Raw genomic sequence first — 15,072 nt, 5'->3', positions numbered from 1 at the left:
TGTACCACTGAAAACGTCATCTTGTCCCACAAAAAACGAGCTAGCAGACAGCATCATCTGCAAAAAAATAAAAAGTTATAGCTCGGAGAATAAAGCGATGCAAAAATAATTATTTTTTATATAAAATTGTTTTGATTGCATAAAAGCGCCAAAACATAAAAAAACGATATAAATGAGGTATCGCTGTAACCGTACTGACCCGAAGAATAAAACCGCTTTATCAATTTTACCACACGCGGAACGGTGTAAACGCACTCCTCAAAAGAAATTCATGAAATGCTGGTTTTTGTTCATTCTGCGTCCTAAAAATTGGAATAAAAAGCGATCAAAAAGTGTCACATGCCCGAAAATGGTACCAATAGAAATGACAACTTGTCCAGCAAAATATAAAACCTCACATGACTCAGTGAGTCAAAATGTGGGAAAAAATATAACTCTCAAAATGTGAGGATGCAAAAACTATTTTTAAAATAAAAAGCGTCTTTTAGCGTGTGACAGCTGCCAAATATAAAAACCCGCTAAAAATAGTAAATCAGACCCCCTTTATCACCCCCTTAGTTATGGAAAAATAATAAAATAAAAAAAAATGAATTTATTTCCATTTTGCCATTAGGGTTAGGGTTAGGGCTAGGGTTAGGGCTAGAGTTAGGGTTAGAGCTAGGGTTAGGGCTAGGGTTAAGGTTAGGGGTGTGTTGGGGTTAGGGTTGGAGTTATAATTGGAGGGTTTCCACTGTTTTGGCACATCAGGGGCTTTCCAAACGCGACATGGCTTCTGATCTCAATTCCAGCCAAAAAAGTCAAATGGCGCTGCTTCCATTCCGAGCTCTGCCATGTGCCCAAATAGTGGTTTATTCCCACATGTGGGGTATCAGCGTACTCAGGACAAATTGCACAATAACTTTTGGGGTCCTGTTACCATTGGGAAACTAAAAATTGGGGGTGAAAAGATCATTTTTGTGGAAAAAATATGATTTTTTAATTGTACGGCTGTACGTTATAAACTTCTGTGAAGCCCTTGGGGGTTCAAAGTGCTCACGACATATGTAGATAAGTTCCATGGGTGGTCTATTTTCCAAAATGGGGTCACTTGTGGGGGTTTCCACTTTTTAGGCACATCAGGAGCTCTCCAAACGTGACATGGCATCCGATCTGAATTCCAGCCAATTTTGCAATGAAAAAGTCAAACGGCGCTCCTTCCCTTCTAAGCTCTGCCATGCGCCGAAACAGTGGTTCTCTCAACATATCAGGTGTTAGCGTACTCAGGACAAATTGCACAATAACTTTTCCAGTCTAATTTCTCCTGTTACCCTTGGTAAAATAATAAAAAAATTGGACCTGAAGTAATTTTTTTTGTGAAAAAAAGTTAAATGTTCATTTTTTTAAGCATTCAAAAAATTTCTGTGAAGCACCTGAAGGGTTAATAAACTTCTTGAATCTGGTTTTGGGTACCTTGAGGGGTGCAGTTTTTAGAATGGTGTCACTTTTGGGTATTTTCTGTCATATAGAACCCTTCAAAGTGACTTCAAATGTGATGTGGTCCCTAAAAATAAAATAGTGTTGTAAAAATGAGAAATCACTGGTCAACTTTTAACCCTTATAACTTCCTAACAAAAAAAATTTGGTTCCCAAATTGTACTGATGTAAAGTAAACATGTGGGAAAAATTCCATAAGTTTTTTGAGTTCCATATATCTGTGATTTAAGAGCATAAAAATTAAAAGTTGGAAAATTGCCAAGGATGGGGGACATATATTACTGAAAAGATAACATTACACTAGGATGAGGGACATTATTACTGGAAGATGCCCTGGATGAAGGACATTATATTAGGAAGGGGCCCTGGATGGGAGACATTATACCAGGAAGGGGCCTAAGATAGATTACATTATTACTGGAAGGGGCTCAGAATGGGGAATATTATTACTGTAAGTGGAAAGGATGGGGACATTACACCAGGATGGGATACACTATATCAGTAAGAAGCCCAGTATGGGGGATATTATAGCAGGAAGGAGCTAAGGATAGCGATATTATACCAGGAAGGGCCCAGGATATTGGAAATTAGGACTGGAAGGTGACCAGGATGAGGGATACTATTACTGGAATGGGCTCAGAATGTCGGATGTTATTCATGAAAGGGACTCAGGCTGGGAAATTTTCTTACTGGAAGGGGAACACGATGTTGGACATTTTTACTGGAAGGGGCCCAGGTAAGGGGGCATTATTACTGGAAGGGGCCCAAGATGGGGGGCATTATACCAAGAAGAGGCCCAGTATGGGTGATTTTAGTACAGGATGTGGACATTATTACATTATGAGGTGAAACACTTATGTCTTTATAGGATTTAGAATGTCACAAGGGTCCATACATCTGACCAACAAGCAGGTTTGACATTGCTGTACATATGTTAATTTTTTCTGAAATTTTTTTTAGAGTTTTTCTCTGTTGGGTTTCAGGTGGAATCTACCTGAAAAAGCTATTGTGTGTACATACCTAAAAGCATATGAACTAGCCGCTAATTTATTCTGAACCTAATCTATGCTTTTAAGTGGCTTTTCATGTATTTTTAGTGTGCTTCATTTAAGTTCTGATTTTATCAAAATTGAATTGCTGGATTTTTCTGTTCTGATGTCTGCTAATAGAGACCCCCATTTATGAGCACTTGATGAGACCAGTTTTTGATTTGGTAGACTCAGCACATCAGATGTGTCTCTGTACCTTAGCTGGCCCATGTGCTCTTAAGATTGTGAAGCAAGGTTGCTGAAGCACCGTACTGCAGCATTTCTCTGGTGTGCTGCCTAACTATTGTCTATCAGAAGACAGCCTTAAAATATTTGATGTTCTTTCTGGCAGGAATAAAGGGTGCATTTTTATTAACATTGTTTAATTTTGGTATTGAGAAGTTTTACGAAAACATATTTAACCCCTTAACAACCGCCGATGCCGATATGTCTTTTAACGGCGGCAGTTATGGGTACTTACGTCTCAGTGCCACTTTATAACGCCGCTGAGAAATAAGTGTATAGCAACCCCCAGACTCGGAATTTCTTCAGGGTCTAAGCTGCTAGAGGTAGCTAAGACACCTGAGAACATAAATCAGGTCGGTTTTTACCGACCTCAGTGTTGCGATCGCCGTTACTAATGGAATAACGGCGACCACAAAGAAAGTCTGATTTCCCATTTAAATTCTTTCTCCTGTGATGTGATCACACTTCAAAGGAGAGAGAAATGGGTTCCCCGATTCCCCCCAGCACTTGCTGGTGTCCCTGGATCCTCCTGCATCCCTCCGGCTGCCAGCATCTTCTTCTGGGAAGAAAATGATGGGCACATGCGCAGTGCGCTCACCGAGATCTGACTGCCGGCACCCGGCAACATTAGGAAATTTTTCCTATTGGTTCATTTTCATCACAGTGATAGACCACCACAGTGATCAAAATAAAAAATAGTAAATCAAACCCCCTTTATCACCCCCTTAATTAGATAAAAATAATACAATTAAAACCATTTTTCCATTATGGTTGGGTTTATAGTTGTAGTTGGGCTAAAGTTAGGGTTGAGCTAAAGTTAGGTTTGGGCTAAAGTTATGTTAGAGCTGGGGCTAGGGTTAGGGCTGGGGATAGGGTTAAGTTTGAGCTAAAGTCAGGGTTGGGCTCAAGCTAGGGTTGGTGCTAGGGTTAGGGTTGTGGTTATAGTTGGGATTATGGTTAAGGTTGGGATTAGTGTTAGGGGTGTGTTAGGGTTAGGGTTGTGGTTAGGGTTATGATTATCATTGAGATTGGTTAGTGGTATGTTGGGGTTAGGTTTTAAGTTAGAATTGGGAGGTTTACACTGGTTAGGTACATCAGGGGGTCTCCAAACGCAACAAGGTGCCACCATTGATTCCAGCCAATTTTGAGTTCAAAAAGTCAAACACTGCTCCCTCCCATGTGCCCAAATAGTGGCTCCCACCCCCCATATGGTGTATTAGCGTACTCAGCAGAAATTGCACAACAAATTTTGTGGTCCATTTTCTCCCGATACCCTTGTTAAAATAAAAAATTTTGTTCCAAAGTAAATTTTTATCAAAAAAGTAAAATATTCATTTTTTCTTCCATATTGCTTTAGTTCTTGTGAAGCACCTGAAAAACTATGTTTCCAAAATTGTGCTGATGTAAAGTTGACATGTGGGAAATGTTGTTTATTAACTATTATGTGTGACACCACTCTCTGATTTAAGGGTACAAAAAATAAAAGTTTGAACATGGCTAAATTTTCAAATTTTTTGCCAAATTTCAATTTTTTTCATAAATAAATGCAAGTTATATCGAAAAAAATGTTACCACTATCATGAAGTACAATATGTCACAAAAAACAGTCTCAGAATCAGTGGGATCCACTGAAGCATTCCAAAGCTATAACCTCATAAAGTGACAGTGGTCAGAATTGTAAAAATTGGCTTGGTCATTAACCAAATTGGCTCTATCACTAAGGAGTTAAGAAAATGTTCTTGTTTTGAGTAAAAGATAAATCTCTATCTACCATTCATAGATCATGGCTATCAAGGGCTATTCATGATTATTAGAAATTCAACATTGATTCCAAGCCTGCCTTAAGCTGACATCAGTTTACGTACACTTTTTAGGACATTTTTCTTTGTAGCATGCAGCAGTCTGACTGAATAGTAAACTTCATATCACTCCCTGCTTCCAATTAGGAAAGCTTTTAACTAAATCTATCAAACATTGATTTCCAACAGGCGGCAATCAAATACAAAAGTGGACTTGTCCTTATCTGTCATGCATGAAGTCATGAATGCTTTATATACTACAGTAAAGCTGAACAGCAATGTTGCCACCTGCTGGTTATCTACAATACAACAAGTAAGAATGCTTTTACATTATTAGTCTTAAATACATTTTGGAAAATTATTTTAGATAATTGCATATGAAATAGTGTATTCAAAGATTTTTTTTAATAATAATATTAAATGTAAATATAAATATATAAATATTTGCGCTAAAAATGTGTCCTAAAGTCCGAAGATAAACATCCTAAAATGTAACATGCAAGGCCCATAAAAAATATAATAAGCAAAGATAGAGCACTAATGTGCCTAGAGAAATAAACTAAGGATTAAAAAAAAAATCACTTTCTTACACACCATGGAGGTTCTGTTAGAGACATTAAAGTAACCGGGATCAAAACTGTTAAAAAAAAGTTGGAGAAAGGGGAACCATATTAATCAAATGTCCAAAGAAGAAAACGAGTGGATATTTAAAATGAATACTTTAATGCCAAATGGACTAAATAGTGAAATAGAATTATTTGCCTTTAATGGTTAATATTCCTCTGTATGTGGGGCAGGTATTTAAGCGCTATGTCTGAGACAAGGACCATCCCTGACGAAGGAAACTGTAGTCTTCTGAAACGCGTAGGAAATTTGGTCCTTCTAGCGCTCCTTAGCCGATCACGTGACCTATCACGTGATTGTGACGTCACCAAGGTCCAGTTCCTTGCCGGCTTTCAGCTCCTACACAGCGCTTCTGTTGCTGTGCAGCAGTGTGATTTTGCTAACAAGGTGGGCGATTGTCACCGGCCGGGGCATCGTCCTTTACCTGCCATCACAATAGGGGCACGTCATCATTTAACCCTCGATACTGATTTTGGATATATTTTTTACTTGGATTACAACAGGACATTTCTTCAGCACAAGGACCTTTGGTTCCCAGTGGAAGCAGCTACTCTGCGCATTTAGCCTTGCATTGGGACTACAGAGCACCATCTGAATATGGCCCTATCCTGGTGTTGAAAGGTACTTGTCTGGTTAATATAATTGTGTGCTCCTTTTTTTTTTTTTTTTTTTTAATCCTGAGTTTATTTCTCTAGGCACATTAGTGCTCTATCTTTGTTTATTATATGTTTTATGGGCCTTGCATGTTATATTTAGGACGTTTATCTTCGAACTTTAGGACACATTTTTTAGCGCAAATATTTATATATTTTTAACTATTATTTTATTGTTTAGACAAAGAGGTGGTATTGTCTTTTTATTTGCTGCTTTTGTGTTCCTCACGCAGCACCCCAAGCTAAATTATCACCAATAATATTAAATGTGCTATAGCTGGGAAATTTCACAAACCATTGTATCGAATAATAATTTTACACAAATGGAATTCATGCTGAATTTCATTTTTTTATGCCATTACTCCAGATGACAAATGTACATGTGGATACACATTCAACTGAAATGTATTGAAATGCAATACACGCTGCCAGCCAATCAGAGGTCAGCAGTTGAAATCGAGGTGCCAGTCAAAGGTGACGCATAGCAGTAATGTCATGCATCACCCATACCAGGCACGCCAATATCAGCTTCTGGTTCCTGCACCAGCTACAGAAAAGGACGCCACAGATCGTGGGAGCAGATGGAAGTGAGGAAAATCTTTGTTTTTATTTTTAAACTAACTGAAGAGCCCAGCGCTGCCCGGGCATAGTAACTAACTGTGGTTAGTTATAACAAATTACAATAATCCTCCATCCCATAGTCCCGTGCCCATATACCCATCACACATCCACGATCCCATAGGCCCGTGCCCATATACCCCTCATACATATCCTCCATCCCATAGTCGAGTGCCCATATACCCATCCTCCATCCAATAGTCCCATGCCCATATACCCATCATACATATTCTCCATCCCATAGTCCCATGCCCATATACCCATCACACATCCTCCATCCCATAGTCGAGTGCCCATATACCCATCATACATCCTCCATCCCATAGTCCCGTGCCCATATACTCGTCATACATATCCTCCATCCCATAGTCCCGTGCCCATATACTTGTCATACATATCCTCCATCCCACAGTCCCGTTCCCATATACCCATCATACATATCCTCCATCCCATAGTCCCGTGCCCATATACCCGTCATACATATCCTCCATACCATAGTCCCGTACCCATATACCCATCATGCATATAATCCATACCATAGTCCCGTGCCCATATACCCATCATACATATCCTCCATACCATAGTCCCGTGCCCATATACCCGTCATACATATCCTCCATCCCATAGTCCAGTGCCCATATACCCGTCATACACATCCGCCATACCATAGTCCCAAGCCCATATACCCGTCATACATATCCTCCATCCCATAGTCCAGTGCCCATATACCCATCACACATCCTCCATCTCATAGTCAACCATTATGACATCATAATGAGCGGCGGCAGGGCTTGCAACCTATGATGACATCAGCGTCGCCATGGCAACCATTGTGACATCATAATGAGGGGCGGGGCTTGACGCGCACACACTTTTCCCCCCAGTATGTAGACGGGGCAAAATTGTTTGGTGAATTGGAACACGCGGGGTTAAAATTTCGCCTCACAACATAGCTTAGGACGCTCTCGGGGTCCAGACGTGTGACTGTGCCAAATTTTGTCGCTGTAGCTGCGACGGTGCGGATGCCTATCCCGGACATTTTATATATTAGATGATAGAGATCAGTAGCAAAACTTGGAACATTATTACAGGATCGGTACTGGAGGGGGTCATTATTACTGAATGTGGAATAGGGAGATTATAAGTGGATGGGAAATATGGACACTGTACCAGCATGGGGGACTTTATACCAGGAAGGGACCTAAGATGATGGCATCAGAACTGGAAGGGGGAATTATATCAGGAAGGGACCGAGGATGGGGGACATAAAATCATCATCGAAAGTGTTGGCACCCTTGAAATTATTCCAGAAAATGTAGTATTTCTCGCAGGAAACTATTGCAATTACAAATGTTTTGCTATACACATTATTTATTTTCTTTGAGTTTATTGGAACCACACAAAAAAAGCAAAGAAAAAAATGCAAGTTGGACATATTTCGCACAAAACCCCCACAATGGGCTTAACAAAATTGTTGGCACCTTTCCAAAATTGTGAGTAAACAACTTTGTTTCAAGCATATCATGTTCGTTCAAACTCACCAGTGGCAAGTAACAGGTGTGGGCAATATGAAAGTCACATCTGAAACCAGATAAAAAAAAGGAGATAGTGACTCAATCTTTGTATTGTTTGTCTGTGCTTGCCACACTTGGCAAGGAAAACAGAAAGAGAAGAAAACTGTGAGGACTTGAGAACCAAAATTGTTGAAAAATATAAAAAATCTCATAGTTCCAAGTCCATCTCCAAAGATCTTGTTGCTCCTTCGTCCATGGTGCACAATATGATCAAGAATGTTACAACCCATGGCACTGCAGTAAGTCGCTCTAGACTTGGACTGCAGAGAAAAATTGATGAATGGTTGGAAGCAGGATAGTCCCACGTGTTAGTTAAGCAACCCCAATCAAGCTCCAAAGAAATTAAAACTGTGCTGCAAGGTTGCATTTGTGTCAGTGTAAGTGAAAGAAGTTTGTTGGATGCAGTGAAGAGCCGGAGGCAGAGAAGGGGTTAAGAGGATTTACTAGAACAGATTATTATACAAGGAATATTCCATGCAGGGAGACGAGATCAGTAACGGCTGGAATATCTCCCGCCGATGTAGCAGATCGTGATCAATGTCTCTGACTCTGTTACAGAGGAATGAAAAGCACCGTCTCCCGATGGTGCTGATGTATCTGGTCCTGCTTGGCTTGGGTGCGCTGGAACGTAGAAAAAGTTCTTTATGTAGATTTCTCTGGAACGGCGCCAAACGTGAACCATGGGCATGCACATAGACCGCAGCAGCATGCCGTCCCCTGGAGTAGTCTCTAAGAATGGAGCAAGTCAGCTTATCTGCAACTGCAGGCGGGAAGGAGCCATCCCGCAAGGAAGGGTCCAAAGACAGTTTGGTAGTGACACAGTCAATTTGAAAATCAGAACGCTTGGGGATGGATGACTTGGAGTTAACAGTCAGAGCAGTGGGGAGGGAGTCAACCTTCTCCTTGTTCTCCTGTCGCTTTCCCGCCAAGTCTGCTCTGTTCCTGTGCTCAGTCCCTATTATCTCCCCATGCCCCCTGCTGTCCAGTGCAAAGGTCCTCCCAGAAGAACCTTTCCTCGGCAAAAGTGGTGACAGTCCCCATAGTTCCAGCCCCAAAGTGCACTCAAAATCGATGACTGTCTTGGCTCATCTTCTTACACCAGCGCAATCTGTCAACATTTGAATGAAATGAAATGTTATGGCTATAGTGTGCTAAAAGGTACATGAGTAACTGAAAATCCTTCTAGGAAAGCATTTTGTGGACAGCTGAGAACAAGATAGAACTTTTTGGTCAAGCAAATCATTTTACTGTTAACCAAAAATGGAATGAGGCCTACAAAGAAAAGAACACATTATCTAAAATCTAAAGTGTTGGAGGTTGAAACATAATTTGGAGCTATTTTGCAGGCAGGCTCTGGGTGCCTTGGCTGTGTGCAAGGCATCATGAAATCTGAATATTACATGAAGGATTTTGGGTCTCAATGTAGTGCCCAGTAACAGAAAGCTGAGTTTGCATTCTAGGTAATGGGTCTTCTTTCAGCAGGACAATGACATTAAACATACTTCAAGAAGCACCCAGAAATGGATGGAAACAAAGCATTGGAGAGTTCTGAAGTGGTTAGCAATGAAATTGGATCTAAACTCTATTGAAAAAGTGTGGAGAGATGCTAAAATTGCTGTTGGGAGAAGGCATACTTCAAATATGAGAGCCCTGCAGCAGTTTGCAAATAAGAGTGTTTCAAAATTGCAGTTGAGAGCTGTAAGAAGCATGCTGATGGTCGTAGGAAGCGATTGATTGCAGTTATTTATTCCAAATGATGTGCAACCAAATATTTAGTTGAAGGTGCCAACAATTTTGTCTGGCTCACTCATTTGTGGGTTTTTTTTGTGAAATTATGCACAATTTGGGTTTTTTTATGTTGTACCAATATACACAAAGGAAATAAACATAATATAGCATATTATACATTATATACAGTATATTATACTGTATATAACCACTGGAAAATGAGGTGCAGTGCTGAGCTTACGGAGTTCATTAAATTTCAAAGTGAGAATTTCTCACAGTGAACTGTGGTGAATTCACTGAGCTCAGCGCTGCACTGTGAAACTTTTTCTTAGGCCGGGGTCAGACGCAATGTATAAAAAATCAGTCCGATTTTGATGGCCGAGAATCACACAAATGTCCTCTGTATGGTGATCCGTATGTAATCCGTTTGCAATGTGATTTCCTCACATCTAAGTATCTGTATGACATCAGTATGACATCCGTATGGTGGGATTTTGTTGCACACTTCCAAAATGAGCAAATTATGAATCCATGGCCTGAAATTCATTATAAAATTATCAGGAACCCTATTTATTGGCTCAAAAGCAAGTCCCCTTCACCTACAGCCCTTGCTGCTGTGCCATTGTGGGGAGGAAGACCCCCATATAGTGTTTGGGCCGGAACCAAGGGGACCGCCATCAGAGTTATTGAAGGAAGCACAACAGGGAAATTACAAAGGGAGACATGCCACTGAGGTTGTCAGGGCAACAGGGGGAGGGGCTAGGGTAAAAGGAGCAGGGGACGCACTGAAGTAGCAGTTGGGGAAGAGAGGGAGTGAAGGCAAGATGCAGGGTGACTTGCAGGGGCACCGAGAGGAGCCTGCGAGGAGAAAGCGACCGATTTACCGACAAGAGAGACGTGAGAGACTGTGCCCAGAGACTGCTCCCCGCTCCCGTTCTGAGAGAATTATCCCCGCTATCCCCCGCCTTGAAGGGAGAGGAACTATACCTCTGGTTGTGGCTGTGAGTACCGGTAACCAGGCCTCAGAGACCTGGGCCCTTCCCCCCAGCCTTCCCCCATCACACCGACCCGGCCATCATCGGCCTCAAGATACGCCACATTGTCACAGGTGGGATAAAAGGCTCGCTACCCTGGCTTAGGAAGAGACTCCTTGGTAAAGGACGGCTACAGACCTTTCTGGGGAACTGCGTCATCACCGCGCACCACCTCCATCATTTACTTCAGGGCCCGTTGAGCCCCAACGGCATTGCTTTCTTCAGGGCCTGTTGCGCCCCAGCGGCAGCGTTTTCTTCAGGGCCTGTTGCGCCCCAGTGGCAGCGTTTCCTTCAGGGCCTGTTGCGCCCCAGCGGCAGCGTTACCTTCAGGGCCTGTTGCGCCCCAACGTCCTCATTTTCTTCAGGGCTTGTTGCGCCCCAACGGTATTATTTTCTTCAGGGCCTGTTGCCCCCACCGACGTCACTTTCCTCAGGACAGCCGCCTCAGCGACCTCAACGCGGCCACGCTACTGAACCCCGCAGTCCCTGGAAGGCTAAGTGAAACTATATTTGGTTAAGTTTGTTGAGTCCCTGCGTGGACTGTTGGTGTTGTTTCTTTATCCTTGTTTTGTTCAGCCTAGCCCATCGGCTAGAGTTATATAAACGTGATTTCGAAAACCACCATTCGTCTAGTGTCTCGTCACTGCATCCTGCGAACCTGTCCGACCCTACACCATCCTGACAAGTTCTACCAGTATTGTCGGATGAGCGGGCCCACATTTGACATTGTTCTGGAGATTACAAGGACACTGTGATGCGCAAGCCTATTTGGGCCGAGGAGCGGCTTTTACTTACTTTACCGTATGTCAAAAACCTCTAAGTTGCGTATGTTTTTATGTGGTTATTTGCTAAATACACTGTCCCATTTGTTTTGTGTAAATGGCTTGGTCCATTTTTTAAATTTGTTTTTGTAAAACATTTTGCCTTTCACATTCTCTGCTGTTTGTAATTGAAATAGGTTCCCTAAGCATTGTATACTGGTGTCATTTGTTGAGCCTGGGCTTATTTTACGCTGTCCCTAAATTTTATGTTCTCTAAAACTCGTATGATGATGCATGGATATGTCCTAATCTAATTTTTTCTCTTTGTTTCTTCTAGATTCCTATCCACTGGGCTCTCCTATGCGGCACTGCATCTTGAGTTCTTAATATGCAAATCCACCATCTCAGGCATTGTCCGTCCTAATTGCTCAGAAATTTGGTTCTGACTTCAATCGGTAATGCCCGAGCCCAAAAAACAAGACTGGCTGCGAATAGCCCCTGGGTTTGAGGAAACGTGCCAGTTTCCAAACTGCATTGAATCCCTGGATGGGAACCATATCCGCATGTGTAAGCCGCCAAACTCAGGGTCCCAATATTATAATTACTAAGAATATTTTTCTGTAGTGCTGTTGGCACTGGTAGACAGCACATACAGGTTTATCATTGTAGATATTGGGGCCTGTGGAAGAACAAGAACTGGAGGCTCCAGAGTCTTCAATTCTTCCATAATGGGTTGGCGGCTACACAATAATGAGTTGGACCTCACACCCTCACGTCAGCTACCAGGGTCTACTCTGGAAGCGGTGCCTTATGTGATGATTGCTGATGAGGCCTTTCAATTAACCCAGAACCTCATGAGGCCCTATCCACATAGAACCCGGGACCACCGATGCAGAAAATTTAATTTCCACCTATCCTGCACACAATGTCAGGTTGAGTGTGCCTTTGGCATTCTCTGTGCCAAATGGCAGGTCCTGCAGTCAGCCATTCAACTTAGTGAAGGAAATGTGAATGTGGTTTTTAAAGCCTGTGCGAAACTTCACAACTTCACCAGAATTCATGACTGTACTGCAAATCATGGTGATGATGTTGCTGCTGGAAATAATGTCATAGCTACCTACTACACATGTACATCATCCACGGCGTCAGCCCTCTGGACTTAAAATGCGGGATGTGTTTACTAATTATTTTGTTTCACCAGAGTGATATACTCAATGGCAAGACAATGCAGTTGTCTATGTTATGATTTTTTGGGGTTTTGTGTGTAAAATTAAATTATGCTAATGTTTGCAGTGTGTGATGTGTTGTGCTAATAATGTGAAAATACTGATATGAAACATCAAATCAATACAGAGGAGGACAATTTTATATTACAGGAGGATTTATGTAAACTAGCAGCTTGGGCTGATAAATGGCAAATGAGCTTCAATGGGGATAAATGTAAAGTTATACATTTGGGTAGAGCAAATAAGATGTATAATTATGTGCTTAATTCTAAAACACTGGGCAAAACTGTCACTGAAAAAGACCAGGGTGTATGGGTTGATGACAAACTCACATTTAGTGGCCAGTGTCAGGCAGCTGCAGCAAAGGCAAATAAAATAATGGGATGCATCAAAAGAGGCATAGATGCTCATGAGGAGAACATAACTTTACCTCTATACAAGTCACTAGTAGTGTTGAGCGATACCATCCGATATTGAGAAATATCGGATCGGATTGGATCGGTCGATATCCAAAAAGTATCGGGTATCGCCGATTCCGATACCGGAAGTCCCATTCAAGTCAATGGGACAGAAATATCGGAATTAAAAAAAACCCTTTCTTTCCTTGTAGGTTAATTCTACATGAAAAAAAACAACTAGTAGTGGGAATGTGGACAGAGCAGGAGACATTGCCGGACACACATCAGGGGATCAACTGATGTTACTGAGCCCCAGTAACACAGGAACAAGTGTTGATTGTGCAGATGGCAATTCTGAGCAGCAACTGCCGGCATTGGAGGACAGGGTAAATACTAGAGACTGTGGAGCCAGAGGCCTAATTGGAGCATGGTTAAAAATCAGTATTAGTTTGAATGTGGAGGCAGCAGGAGACATTGCCGGACACACAGCAAGGGAGCAGCTGGCATTACTGAACCCCACTAACACTGGAGCATGTGTTTTTCTCTGTGTAGATGGTGCTTCCGAGCAACAACTGGCGATGTTGGAGCCCAGGGTCATTCATGGAGCAGGCTGAGGCCTAATTGCAGCAAGTTTTATATCTGTTGTAGACTACTACTGATTTTAACTGTGCTCTAATTAGGCCTCTGGCTCCACTGTCTCTAGTATTTACCCTGTCCTCCAATGCCGGCAGTTGTTGCTCAGAAGTGCTGTCCGCACAGAAAAAAACACTAGCTCCTGTGTTAGTCAGGTTCAGTAACGCCAGCTACTACTAGTAGTGGGAATGTGGACAGAGCAGGAGACATTGCCGGACACACATCAGGGTATCAACTGATGTTACTGAGCCCCAGTAACACAGGAACAAGTGTTGATTGTGCAGATGGCACTTCTGAGCAGCAACTGCTGGTGTTGGAGGACAGGGTAAATACTAGAGACTGTGGAGCCAGAGGCCTAATTGGAGCATGGTTAAAAATCAGTATTAGTTTGAATGTGGAGGCAGCAGGAGACATTGCCGGACACACAGCAAGGGAGCAGCTGGCATTACTGAACCCCACTAACACTGGAGCATGTGTTTTTCTCTGTGTAGATGGTGCTTCCGAGCAACAACTGGCGATGTTGGAGCCCAGGGTCATTCATGGAGCAGGCTGAGGCCTAATTGCAGCAAGTTTTATATCTGTTGTAGACTACTACTGATTTTAACTGTGCTCTAATTAGGCCTCTGGCTCCACTGTCTCTAGTATTTACCCTGTCCTCCAATGCCGGCAGTTGTTGCTCAGAAGTGCTGTCCGCACAGAAAAAAACACTAGCTCCTGTGTTAGTCGGGTTCAGTAACGCCAGCTACTACTAGTAGTGGGAATGTGGACAGAGCAGGAGACATTGCCGGACACACATCAGGGTATCAACTGATGTTACTGAGCCCCAGTAACACAGGAACAAGTGTTGATTGTGCAGATGGCACTTCTGAGCAGCAACTGCTGGTGTTGGAGGACAGGGTAAATACTAGAGACAGTGGAGCCAGAGGCCTAATTGGAGCACGGTTAAAAATCAGTAGTAGTGTGAATGTGGAGGCAGCAGGAGACATTGCCGGACACACAGCAGAGGAGCAGCTGTCATTACTGAACCCGACTAACACAGGAGCTAGTGTTTTTTTCTGTGCGGACAGCACTTCTGAGCAACAACTGGCTGTGTTGAAGCCCAGGATCAATCATGGAGCAGGCTGAGGCCTACTTGGAGCAAGTGTAAAATCTGAGGTAGTTTGAATGTGGAGGCAGCAGGAGACTTTGCCGTACACACAGCAGGGGAGCAGCTGGCGTAACTGAACCCCACTAACACAGGAGCAAGTGTTTTTTTCTGTGCTGACGGCACTTCTGAG

Source organism: Dendrobates tinctorius, unplaced genomic scaffold (genome assembly GCF_039654945.1).
Source record: "Dendrobates tinctorius isolate UK_male_01 unplaced genomic scaffold, ASM3965494v1 ptg000097l, whole genome shotgun sequence".
Classification (NCBI taxonomy): Eukaryota; Metazoa; Chordata; class Amphibia; order Anura; family Dendrobatidae; genus Dendrobates; species Dendrobates tinctorius.
This window is presented reverse-complemented; position numbering follows the sequence as displayed.